The sequence below is a fragment of the Lucilia sericata genome, unplaced genomic scaffold (assembly GCF_015586225.1).
Source record: "Lucilia sericata isolate MDLA Ls3-8-SP2 unplaced genomic scaffold, ASM1558622v1 Contig000232F_arrow, whole genome shotgun sequence".
Classification (NCBI taxonomy): Eukaryota; Metazoa; Arthropoda; class Insecta; order Diptera; family Calliphoridae; genus Lucilia; species Lucilia sericata.
Genome location: NW_023994259.1, coordinates 412,300 through 424,450, shown reverse-complemented (window position 1 = coordinate 424,450; position 12,151 = coordinate 412,300). Strand labels below are relative to the sequence as shown.

General features: G+C 28.7%; 1 pseudogene; it reads right to left on the bottom strand.

Annotated features, from left to right (window-relative positions):
* The window catches only part of LOC119602431, a 61,619-nt pseudogene extending 50,161 nt beyond the window's left edge, over nt 1-11,458 (bottom strand).
* Nucleotides 11,459-12,151: the final 693 nt, after the last annotated feature.

Genomic DNA, 12,151 nt, shown 5'->3' with positions numbered 1-12,151 from the left:
TATAGTCTAGTCTAGTAGTCTATAGTCTAGTCTATAGTCTAGTCTATAGTCTAGTCTATAGTCTAGTCTATAGTCTAGTCTATAGTCTAGTCTATAGTCTAGTCTATAGTCTAGTCTATAGTCTAGTCTATAGTCTAGTCTATAGTCTAGTCTATAGTCTAGTCTATAGTCTAGTCTATAGTCTAGGTCTATAGTCTAGTCTATAGTCTAGTCTATAGTCTAGTCTATAGTCTAGTCTATAGTCTAGTCTATAGTCTAGTCTATAGTCTAGTCTATAGTCTAGTCTATAGTCTAGTCTATAGTCTAGTCTATAGTCTAGTCTATAGTCTAGTCTATAGTCTAGTCTATAGTCTAGTCTATAGTCTAGTCTATAGTCTAGTCTATAGTCTAGTCTATAGTCTAGTCTATAGTCTAGTCTATAGTCTAGTCTATAGTCTAGTCTATAGTCTAGTCTATAGTCTAGTCTATAGTCTAGTCTATAGTCTAGTCTATAGTCTAGTCTATAGTCTAGTCTATAGTCTAGTCTATATTCTAGTCTATAGTCTAGTCTATGTCTAGTCTATAGTCTAGTCTATAGTCTAGTCTATAGTCTAGTCTATAGTCTAGTCTATAGTCTAGTCTTAGTCTAGTCTATATAGTCTAGTCTATAGTCTAGTCTATAGTCTAGTCTATAGTCTAGTCATTCTAGTCTATAGTCTAGTCTATAGTCTAGTCTATAGTCTAGTCTATAGTCTAGTCTATAGTCTAGTCTATAGTCTAGTCTATAGTCTAGTCTATAGTCTAGTCTATAGTCTAGTCTATAGTCTAGTCTATAGTCTAGTCTATAGTCTAGTCTATAGTCTAGTCTATAGTCTAGTCTATAGTCTAGTCTATAGTCTAGTCTATAGTCTAGTCTATAGTCTAGTCTATAGTCTAGTCTATAGTCTAGTCTATAGTTAGTCTATAGTCTAGTCTATAGTCTAGTCTATAGTCTAGTCTATAGTCTAGTCTATAGTCTAGTCTAGTCTAGTTATCTAGTCTATAGTCTAGTCTATAGTCTAGTATATAGTCTAGTCTATAGTCTAGTCTGTAGTCAGTCTATAATCTAGTCTATTGTTTAGTCTATAGTCTAGTCTATAGTCTAGTCTATAGTATAGGCTATAGTCTAGTCTATAGTCTGGTTTATAGTCTAGTCTATAGTCTAGTCCTATAGTCTAGTCTATAGCCTAGTCTGTAGTCTAGTCTATAGTCTAGTCTATAGTCTAGTCTATAGCCTAGTCTGTAGTCTAGTCTATAGTCTATAGTCTATAGTCCTAGTCTAGTCTAGTCTAGTCTAGTCTAGTCTAGTCTAGTCTAGTCTAGTCTAGTCTAGTCTAGTCTAGTCTAGTCTAATCTAGTCTAATCTAGTCTATAGTCTATTCTATAGTCCAGTCTGTAGTCTAGTCTATAGTCTAGTCTATAGTCTAGTCTATAGTATAGTCTATAGTCTAGTCTAGTCTAAAGTCTAGTCTATAGTCTAGTCTATAGTCTAGTCTATAGTCTAGTCTATAGTCTAGTCTAGTCTAGTTTATAGTCTAGTCTATAGTCTAGTCTATAGCCTAGTCTATAGTCTAGTCTATAGCCTAGTCTATAGTCTAGTCTATAGTCTAGTATATAGCTCTACAGTCTAGTCTATAGTCTAGTCTATAATCTAGTCTATACTCTATTCTATTGAATTTGTTTCTCTTAGTAATGGATTTTTTAGTTCGATATACGTACATAGTAAATGACCTATGATATACATTTGAATGCAAATAATTTTTAAATAAATACTTTTAATTAAATATATTTTAACACACTCACTATGAAAAATTCGTTTAATCATTAAGCAGTAAAACTGGCTATAAATTTTAGTTTTTATATCTCTAAAATCATTAAAATCAATTTGCACTTATAAAATATTTTCAAATATATATTGTTCATACAAAATGTGAAACACAAAATATATTTTATTCTAAATCAAATAATAAATACAATTAAAAATAAAATTCACATTTATTTTTGACCATATTCTCTTTTTAAATTCTAAAAGATGATGATGATTGATGCTTGTAAAGAAACATCTCTGTTGTGTCATTGATAATTTTACATGTCACTTAATGGTATGACTAAATGTTTTCTACTACTACTTTTGTTTAATATATTTTATCTTTTTGTAAAATAAATAACTCGCACAGTGGTGTGTGAGGATGAAGAAAGTTAAATATTGATTGATTTGTTGAAAGCCGCCTAATTACTTTCCAAGGTCATTAAAAAGTTTACGGCGTTTTGGTTTAAATTTTTAGTAGGGTTGTATGATTTTAACAAAAACATTTGCTGTTAATAATTTATTATTTTGTATTTTTTTGAGGGGCAATGTTCACATTGTTTTCTTGCTGTTTTTTTCTTATTTCGACACTTGTGTGTTTTGTTTAGACATGAGCAGAGAATCATTTCACAGTGATTTGCTTGTTTGTCTTCAAACAGCATGTTTGAAAATGTTTATCTTCAGTTGTTCGGTTTTTGTTAGAGTGGTGGTATTTTGATTTAAGAAAATATATAAATATTGCTGAATGATTTTTAGCTTATATAGTTTATACAGTATTTATTAGGTTGCTAAATTTGTTAGTTAAACAGTTTCTTTCTTTTAATTTATTTGTTTATTTTTCTAAGTTTCAATCTTACCAAATTCTATTGATTCGAAAGTGTACATAATTTGCAAGAAATAATAACATGTGAAAAATTTTGTTTGATATATGGAGAAATGTTTTATGTTGATTGTTTTTAGCGGAAAATAATAGTTATAAGTCCATAGACTAACCTATCGTATAGTCATAGTCTAGTCATAGTCTAGTCATAGTCTAGTCATAGTCTAGTCATAGTCTAGTCATAGTCTAGTCATAGTCTAGTCATAGTCTAGTCATAGTCTAGTCATAGTCTAGTGATAGTCTAGTCATAGTCTAGTCATAGTCTAGTCATAGTCTAATCATAGTCTAGTCATAGTCTAGTCATAGTCTAGTCATAGTCTAGTCATAGTCTAGTCATAGTCTAGTCATAGTCTAGTCATAGTCTAGTCATAGTCTAATCATAGTCTAGTCATAGTCTGGTCATAGTCTAGTCATAGTCTAGACATAGTTTTGTCACAGACTAGTCATAGTCTAGATTTTATGTTTTCATTGTTGTCGGTTTTTACTGAATTTTTTTCTTTGAAAATTATTTATTTAAATGTTCTTAAACAATGTCAACTTTTCGTTTTAAATTATGTACATTTTAATTTAAGTTTTTTTTAAATTTTTTATATTATTATAATTTTATCTCATTTTGTAGAAAATAAATGTTAGTTTTGTTTATTTTTTCACAAGAAATTATATGTGTGTAAAGTTTTTGCAACGCATTAATGCGATTTGTTTGTGTTATTATAATTTCAAAAGATTCTGGGAAATATGTACATATATAATTATATTAAAACTCAATAAATTTTTTAAAAACAATTAGTGAATTAATGAATTTAATATTTTCCGTAAAAATTACCAAAAAAAAAAAAAATCAGATTTTTTAGAATTTTTTGATAATCATGAAATGTTATACATATTGGATATATGTATGTTTAACAATCAATTTTAATGCAATTTTGTGACAATTTTTCGAAAAAAATAGTACTATGTCGGTTTTGTTATCCATTGAAGCAAATAGAACTAAGATATGAACATTAATCGACTTTATTGTAGCACTTATCTAAGCTTTTATCTCAATTGTATGATAACTTTCACCAATAAATTTTCACTTAAGTTCTAAAATTCACTTAAAACATTTCTCTTTTTATCTTGGAATCAGGTTCTACCCTTCTTTTAAATATTTATTTTAACTTTACACGTGACGTATACGTAATATTTTTATGGTCAATATTTACTTATTATTACGTATACGTTCTGCTGCAATATTATGACAGATTAATAAATAAAAGTTTTTATACAAAACATTACACTTAAATCAATAAATTCTAGAATAAATTATTTCCATTAGTTAAATAATTGTTACATGTGTCTAATAACAATTCATTATTAAAAAAATATATATAATGAACAACAATATATGAAAACAGTTGTATTTATTTTATAATGAATAAAAAATAAGTAGTTTTTTGCAATAAAATATTGCGTCTTTTTTATTTTCTATTATTTAAATAACCATATCATTTTTCATATTTTTAACGTTAATAGTTTTGAAGTAGAATTAAAACAAAAAAACGAAACAGAAAATATTAAATTTGCTGTCAGTCAGGCATGTATACTACAGTTGTAGTAAGTAGTGACTCATAAACTTAGTAGAAGCAAGAGCACAGATTCAGTAATAGTTGTAATGTAAAACGATATTGATGTTTATAACACCCAAAAATATTGGTGCTACCACCACCTTAAAGTCGATTAAGCAATGTCTGTTCGTCCGTCCTTCCGTCCGTCTGTCCGTCTGTCCGTCTGAGTGTCCATGTAAACCTTTTGAGGCCAGCTACAGATCGCAAGATAATTTGATAAACCGCTATTGAAAACGGTTGAAATCGGTCCATTATTTTACCCAGCTCCGAATCGCCGAAAAGAGCTTTTGAGCTTATAATTATGAATATTTCCTAGTATATCTACAAAAATAGGCACAACTTAGTTTTGTATAAGTCTTAATCTTACTGCCGAGTTTCGTATTAATCGGGCCTCATTTAACCCTAGCCCCCATACAAAGTCCCCTTCAATAAAAGACTTGAAGGTCAAAAATGCACTTTTAAACACTAGTATCACGATAAAATTCTGCATAAATAACTTTAATGTGAACTAAAATCCCAGACCCATAAATATACCCTTGCACAACCAATCCCCCACCCCTAAATACTCTACACCCAAATATTTGTAGGGTGTAGGGTATCATGTGGTCGGCCAAGCCCGACCATACATTTTTACTTGTTTTTAAACATATATTTTGTTTTGGTTTTTGTTGCCACAATTACATACCTAGAAATATTAAAATTCTTTTACACACAATTTTGTGAAATTGTTGTTATTGTTATTTTTACTTTTAATACTCGTCAGCTTAGTTATGCATAGAAAAGTAGGAAAAAATTTCAAAATATAAAACTATTTTTATTTTAACACCCTTTCTCTGACTAGAGAAACAGAAATTTATGTTCTTATATTCGTATTGAAAACAACAAGAATCAGCATTGCTCAACTCATTTCCACATTGTTCTCCATTCACCCATACAGTTGGGGAATGTTATATCGGTCGTAGCAGAAATTCAAAAACAACACTTTAACACAAAATTATTTAAGGATATAAATAAACTTCATACTTTCTTTTGATGTATTGTGATTATTTTTAGTAATTTAGTAATTTTTTCTTACTAAATTCCAAATTTGAACTTAGTTTTCGAAAATTTAAAAAAAGAACTCAAAGAAAATTCTGAATAGTTTTAATTTTGATCACTTTTCTTTTCTGGTTTTCCATTTCAACTTTGTGTCACCAAAAAGTAAAGAGCCATAATCTCTATTTCAAATTTCCAGTAACAATTTCGTTTTGTCTTTAACCCTCTTAAATCTCAGCTATATAAACCACAATTACTCCTTTTCTCGTTTTGCTCTCCAAAATCCCTATAGAAGTGATTAAAACAAAACAGCATCTTTCAATTTCATTTAGTACTGGTATGCGGCAAAAGTCAGGATTTTGGTTTACAGAATCCAACCAATAGAAAAAAACTGCAGCAGCTTCAAAACATGAACTCATCCATTCGTGGAAGCGTTCATTTACATGTGATGTGCATTATTGTTCAGTTTTCGTAGTTTGTTCTTAACATTAAAGTACCATGACGAAGATAATAATGATGCTGCTACTGTTGCAGTTGATAATGATGATGTTTTTGTTGTAGCTAGTAGTTGTCTCTGATGTATTTGTAATCTGTGGTTTATTTAGCATGTTCAAATTACATTTAAGTTTAAATGTGATGTAATTTTTTCAGATAGTTGTTTTTGTTTTTATAAATTCATATTGATAATAAGTGGAATATATAGAATTATCTCTAGATTATTTAACCATTTTCAATAGCGTCCGTTTTTGGGCCAAATTTCATCAACCTTGTGGCGTGCGCACAAGGTTTACATGGACACACAGACGGACAGGCAGACAGACAGACAAACAGACGGACAGGCAGACAGGCTGACAGACAGACAGACAGACAGACAGACAGATAAACAGACAGACATATCTTGATCCACTCAAAAAGTGATTCTGTGCCGATTGGTATACATTTGGGTGTTGAAAACATCAGCACAAACGCCTAATACTCTCCACACTATAGTGGTGTAGAGTAAAATTACATGCATATGTTTATAAAACTATTTAATTTTTCTTCAACTTACCTTTTTTAAACAATTGTATCCTTTTTCTCAATTTTCACTTTATTTCTGTATATTTGCTACTATTTTTTGTTTAATTGCAGACAATTTCAAAAAAAATCACTTTTCTTTAATTGTTGTTTTCCTTATAAATACAAGAACTCATTGACACACATTTATGTATATGCATTAATTGTTGGTGTTTTCTATTTTTCTTTTCTCTCAAAGAATTTCACTTTGTGGCATTTTTTATCATCTTTCATCATCAACAGAATTTTTTATTTATACACTCCATGCGTTTTATTTTTAGATATATGTACATAAATTTACAATAAGTTTATGCAAAAATTATTTTTTTAATTTTTTAAATTCTTCACTTGTTTTAATAATTTCACACATGTAATGGTTTCCACTAAAGAATTTGCAAAAAGTAAAATTTAAATATTTTTTTTGGCGCAATAAATTTAAATGACTTTTTTCTTTGGAAATGTTTGTTTGTTAGAATTTTTTTATAAAACTTTTGATTTATTGCCAGTTTGGTAGAATTTTTTTGCTATTAATTTTACTTTAGAAAGTATTATTGTCTCAAGTGAGTTATGTGTGGTTGTCTTGTTTAGTTTACAAATATTTTAATTTATGGTTTTATATTTAAAAATTTCTAAAATTTTTGTATTGAAGAGTTGCTAAATTATCTTTTTAATTTAATATATGTATTAAAATTTTTTAATTTATTAATTTGCTTTTGTTTGTTTGTTAAGAAAACCAATTACGTTAAAATTTAGATCTGTTTAATTTTTAAACAAATTTTATTACACAAACAGATATTCACATTTGAAAATTAAATTTTAAGAATTTTTACCCACCCTACTCCTTTAGAACCAGACAAACCGTTAAAAAGTTACTGGATCATATCCCTCTATTTTTTAAGCCCTTCACATTCTAATTTCTAAAATATAATTTTTCGGTCCAATAAAGTTTATACATTCCGGATCCTTCTTAATAGCGGAGTCGATTAAACCATGTACATCTGTCTGTCCGTCCGTCTGTCTGTCTGTCTGTCTGTCTGTCTGTCTGTCTGTCTGTCTGTCTGTCTGTCTGTCTGTCTGTCTGTCTGTCTGTCTCCCCCTGGGGGCGTGTTACCTTGGCGAAATCTCCACCTTGTCTGGCAATTATTGAGTTTGAATTGTCTTTGGAAATTTTTACATCCTTTGTCACATTATCTGACATACAGAGGGATCCTGATTTATTGGCTGGGTATTTCGGACTACCAAATAAGTCTCTAGGTGCTGTTGCCGAATCAACAGATCCATCTCAGTAGTGTGGTTGCGGGGGCATTAAGAGGTTAAGGAATGCACTGGAATGGGTCATTAGTTGATGGGGATTGCATTTTAAATAATGCAATCTTTCATGACATCATAAGGATGGTCACCTTCCGGTATACCGACCTGATGTTAGGGTAGTCGCCCCTTCTATTGATTTTAGACTAGTGATTGCTTTTTCCTTGTGGGGGTTTGCATTGGGATTGACCCCATGCTGCATGTCATTCCGCAATGGTGCTACTATGGTAAGAGATTAGATAGCTCAAGTACTTCAGCAATGTGCTTGTACATGGACCAGCTCAGCCATGTACAAAAATTGCCACCTGAGTTCTTCATAGAAGGATTCAGGTTCGCGTGGTAGACCGTCTCAATTTTACCTAGTGGATGAAAAAGAAAACCGTGAAATAAGGCTGTCAATGCAGGTGTTCACGTAAAGCACTCGATATTCGTGTCTGTCTGTTGAAATCAATTTTCTCAAGACCCAGATTTATACGAGATCCAAAACTTCAATATTTATTTCAGACATGCTTTCGTCTACAAATAACGGAGATATGATCAAAAATTCGAGACAACCTTTGAAAATTCTATTAAAAAAAATTTTTTGCATGCATTAATATAAAACCAACAACAACATGGCATATTGAAAAAAACGTATGTTTGGATGTGTGTTAGTTTCATTGCTTTGTGTATTTAATTTTTTTGTGTGTCTTGTTTCGTGTTTCAATGTCTTATTGAAATATCAATTTTGTTCTTAATCGATTAAATACTATGACAAAAAATTAACTCAATCAATAGTGTAATCATTATTAATTGTTTAATCTGAAATCAAAGTTCGGTGTAACTTATTTACTGAATATCTTTCGGCTATTTTTAAGTTTTTTTTTAAATAATAAAAATTTGCATTAGCAGGTTTTGCAATGAAATTAAACATATTTGTGCATAATTATTAGTAGTATTGATTAATTGATAATTTGCTTGTTAGTTAATGCACATTCCACTTGCTAGTCATATTGTGTGATCGATAATTATCTATTGTCTAATTATAATTAGATATGAAATATTAATGTCAAACTATTTATTAGTTGCAAATATGTACATATGTTTATATTCTTGACATTATTATTTAATGATGGAAAAATATCAGTTATATATACATATGTAGGTATGTCTACATATAATACACTTTACAAGTAACTACTTTAACCCCAATTTTGTTAAATTTTCTTTTCAACAAATATAACAAACTTTAAGTCAAACATTTCGATTATCATCGAAATCATTGATTATTTGAGGAATATTGTAAAATGAGGTTATTTAAATGTAAACAAGAAGGAAAATAAATTCGATTTTGTTTAGAAAATGTATGTAATAAACAGGAGGGGAGAAAAAGTTTGTCTTACAATCAAACCCTCATTTAAATTCATGTATATTTTATTAGTTTTTTCTTTATTTATTTTAGAAATATTCTGTATTTTGTTTTTATTTCATGTTATAAATCAAAAGACAAGATGAGAAAAAAATTTTCACAATTAAGACCGATTTTCAACTTTTTGCTGAAGAAGATTTCCATGTGAATAAATATATTTCATCGAATTTTGAGTTTGAATTTTCTTCTTAATTTAATCATTTTATATTTATTGATTTATTTATTGGCACTTTTGGTTGTTTTTAAGTAGAACTGGTTGAATCGGCTTAATTGTTTGTTAAAATTTTTGTTTTTTTTTTTTAATTTTTTTTGGTCCTATATCTTTAAGTCTTTAAGTCTACATACAAATAGGCTTAGAATAATTTTCTGATAATTTTCCGTCCATCTGTAATTAAACTACAGGTCGCAATTTTCAAGATATTTTAATGAAATTTGGTACCTGTTTCTCTATTATACCAATGAAGAAGTCTATTGAAAATATGTAACTAACATCGGCTCATTATTTCACTACGACCCTATACAACTGATCTCCCCGAAATGAGCTCAAATCCTTAATAATATTTAATATACTCGTGTCTCGACTAGAAGTGTTATACTAGCCTTTATAACTCTGATGAATTTTGTAAGGGACCTCTTTTAGCACCCATACAAAGACGAATTCATAAAATAACTTAAATGTCCACAATTAGCGCAAAAGTCTAATGTCACGTAGATCCACCAAAGTTTAACAGAATCGGTCCATATAAAGCCACTTTCAAAATACAGGTTTCGAAGCTTTTTTATGAAAAGTAAATCATATTTTATTCTCATAACTGGTGAAGGATATTATATGGTTAGCCTCGGCCGACTATAATTTCTAACTTATTCTTAAAATATATATTGTTTAAATTTTCAAAATTAAAATTTAAAAAAAAAGGAATTTTATGTTTCCAATAATGGCAATTTCATTCATAAATATTTCCATCCCTGATTTCATCAGTTAACTGTGACAAATCTTGTATATAATAAAAACAAAATAACAAGAACATGCTATATGTTTGTTATTGTTGTTTTCAGCCGTTAACTTCTTGTATATAAAAACTAAATACAACCACAATGAAGGTGAAAATATCTGCGGTCTTCAGAACATTTATTTCAACAGATAGAGGGACATTTTTTTATGAAAATGACAAGTTATAAAGGATTTTCAATTGAAAAGGCAGAAGTAAAAAGAAAGCTTGAAATCTGTCATTAGATTTCTCCCAATTCGAAAAAATATTTTGTAGAATCCCAAAATAAGATTTTAAAATTTTTGATGATATTGTCCACATTAGGAGCGGAATTATGAAAACCAATTTTTGTTGTCTGTTCCCAAAGCCAACAAAAAATTTTAAATCGTTTTCACTGAAGATTATTAACTTTTTTTTGCAAAAAATTACAAAGAAGTAATTTCTTATTTACGTGTCCGTCCGTCCGTCCATGTAAATAACTACTGCTCATTGGCAATAGGCACAGTTGAATATTCCAAAATATTATTTTTTGATCAGAAATGTTTGGTGTTAAAAACTGGCCAAATCTGTGAACTTAAAACAAATGTTTGAAAAAAATTCTGTCCGTCCATCCGCCGTCAAAAAGTAAGCAAAAACGATAAGACCAACATAATATATTTAAAAAATGTCCAAATATTGTTAAGATTATATGTCCGATAGTATTTTCCTTTTTATAAATTTAAGCCTAAAGGCGGCTCCAAATTTCAAAAGAATTCGTTTGGAATATGTCACTATATAAAGGATATTATTTACTCAAGCTATTGTACATTATAATTTTTTTTAAAAGTTAACCTTTAATTATCAAATTTTTTAAAATTTTTATTTTCATTATTCATCAATGTTAAATATTAGTTTTTCTTAAATGTTAAGTTTTTTATTTATTGAAATTTTGTCTTTCTTTATATTTTTTCATTTATTTATTTTTCATTTTATTTCATTTTATTTAAAAAAAAAATTTGAAAATTATTCTTAAATAATTTCTTTATCACCTTAAAATATTTTTCAAATCATATGCAATATTTGAATTTTGTTTAAATATTTTACATTTTTCATCTAAAAACAAATTTTCTTAATTTTACTCAAAACAAATTATTTGTATTTTATTTACATTTTAGTTTTGATTTATTGATTGTTTACACTCATACATGCATTTCTCACTTTCACTTTTATTTCACTCAATTTATATTATTTTTTCTTATCTTTTTTTCTGTTATAATATATTTGTCACTTCCTCAAGTAATTAATTTTTTTGCATCACTGTATATTAAATTTTTACCGCTTCATATTTCGTAACGTACACAACGCGTCGGCACATCTTGGCAAACTGAATTTGCGAATTTTCTTGCCAAAGCATCTTCTCATCATCATGCACACACATACACAGCCCAAAAAAAAAACAAGAATTCATTGAGAGCCTTAATGTTGTTGTATCTATCTCAGCATCTGTATCTGCTTAAACATAAAAACTGAATTGACCAAGTTAATACACATACACACACTTTAGACAATTTTACATTATTTTTATGTAAATAGCAAAATAATTTATTCTCTCTAAATGTTAAATAACAGTTTTGTGTAGTTCTCCTACGCTTTCAAAATATGGGGAAAATGTTGTTCATTTGTTTTGGGAAATTTTATTTCATTTAACAAAAAGAGCGTTTGTAAATAAACTGTTTGAAAAAGAAAAGTGTTGTTTCTTGATGGTATTTGTAGAGTAAAATGAAGTGAGTGATTTTGGTGTGAATAACACGTGTTGGGCTGTTATTGTGCGGTGTAAATAAGCACATGTGAGAGTGAATAGCAATAACAAGAAAAATGGTATATAGTTTTTAAGTTTGTTTTTATTTTTCAAGGAAAGTGAGCCTTTATGTGTATGTATGTGTGTTTAATTTTTGCTCTTTTCTTTTCATCATCTTTGGTATATTTTGCAATATCTACAAGACATGTAGATTTAAGTTTTCATGAATGAAAATAATACATTGTATGCTTGTCTAAAAAAAAAACATG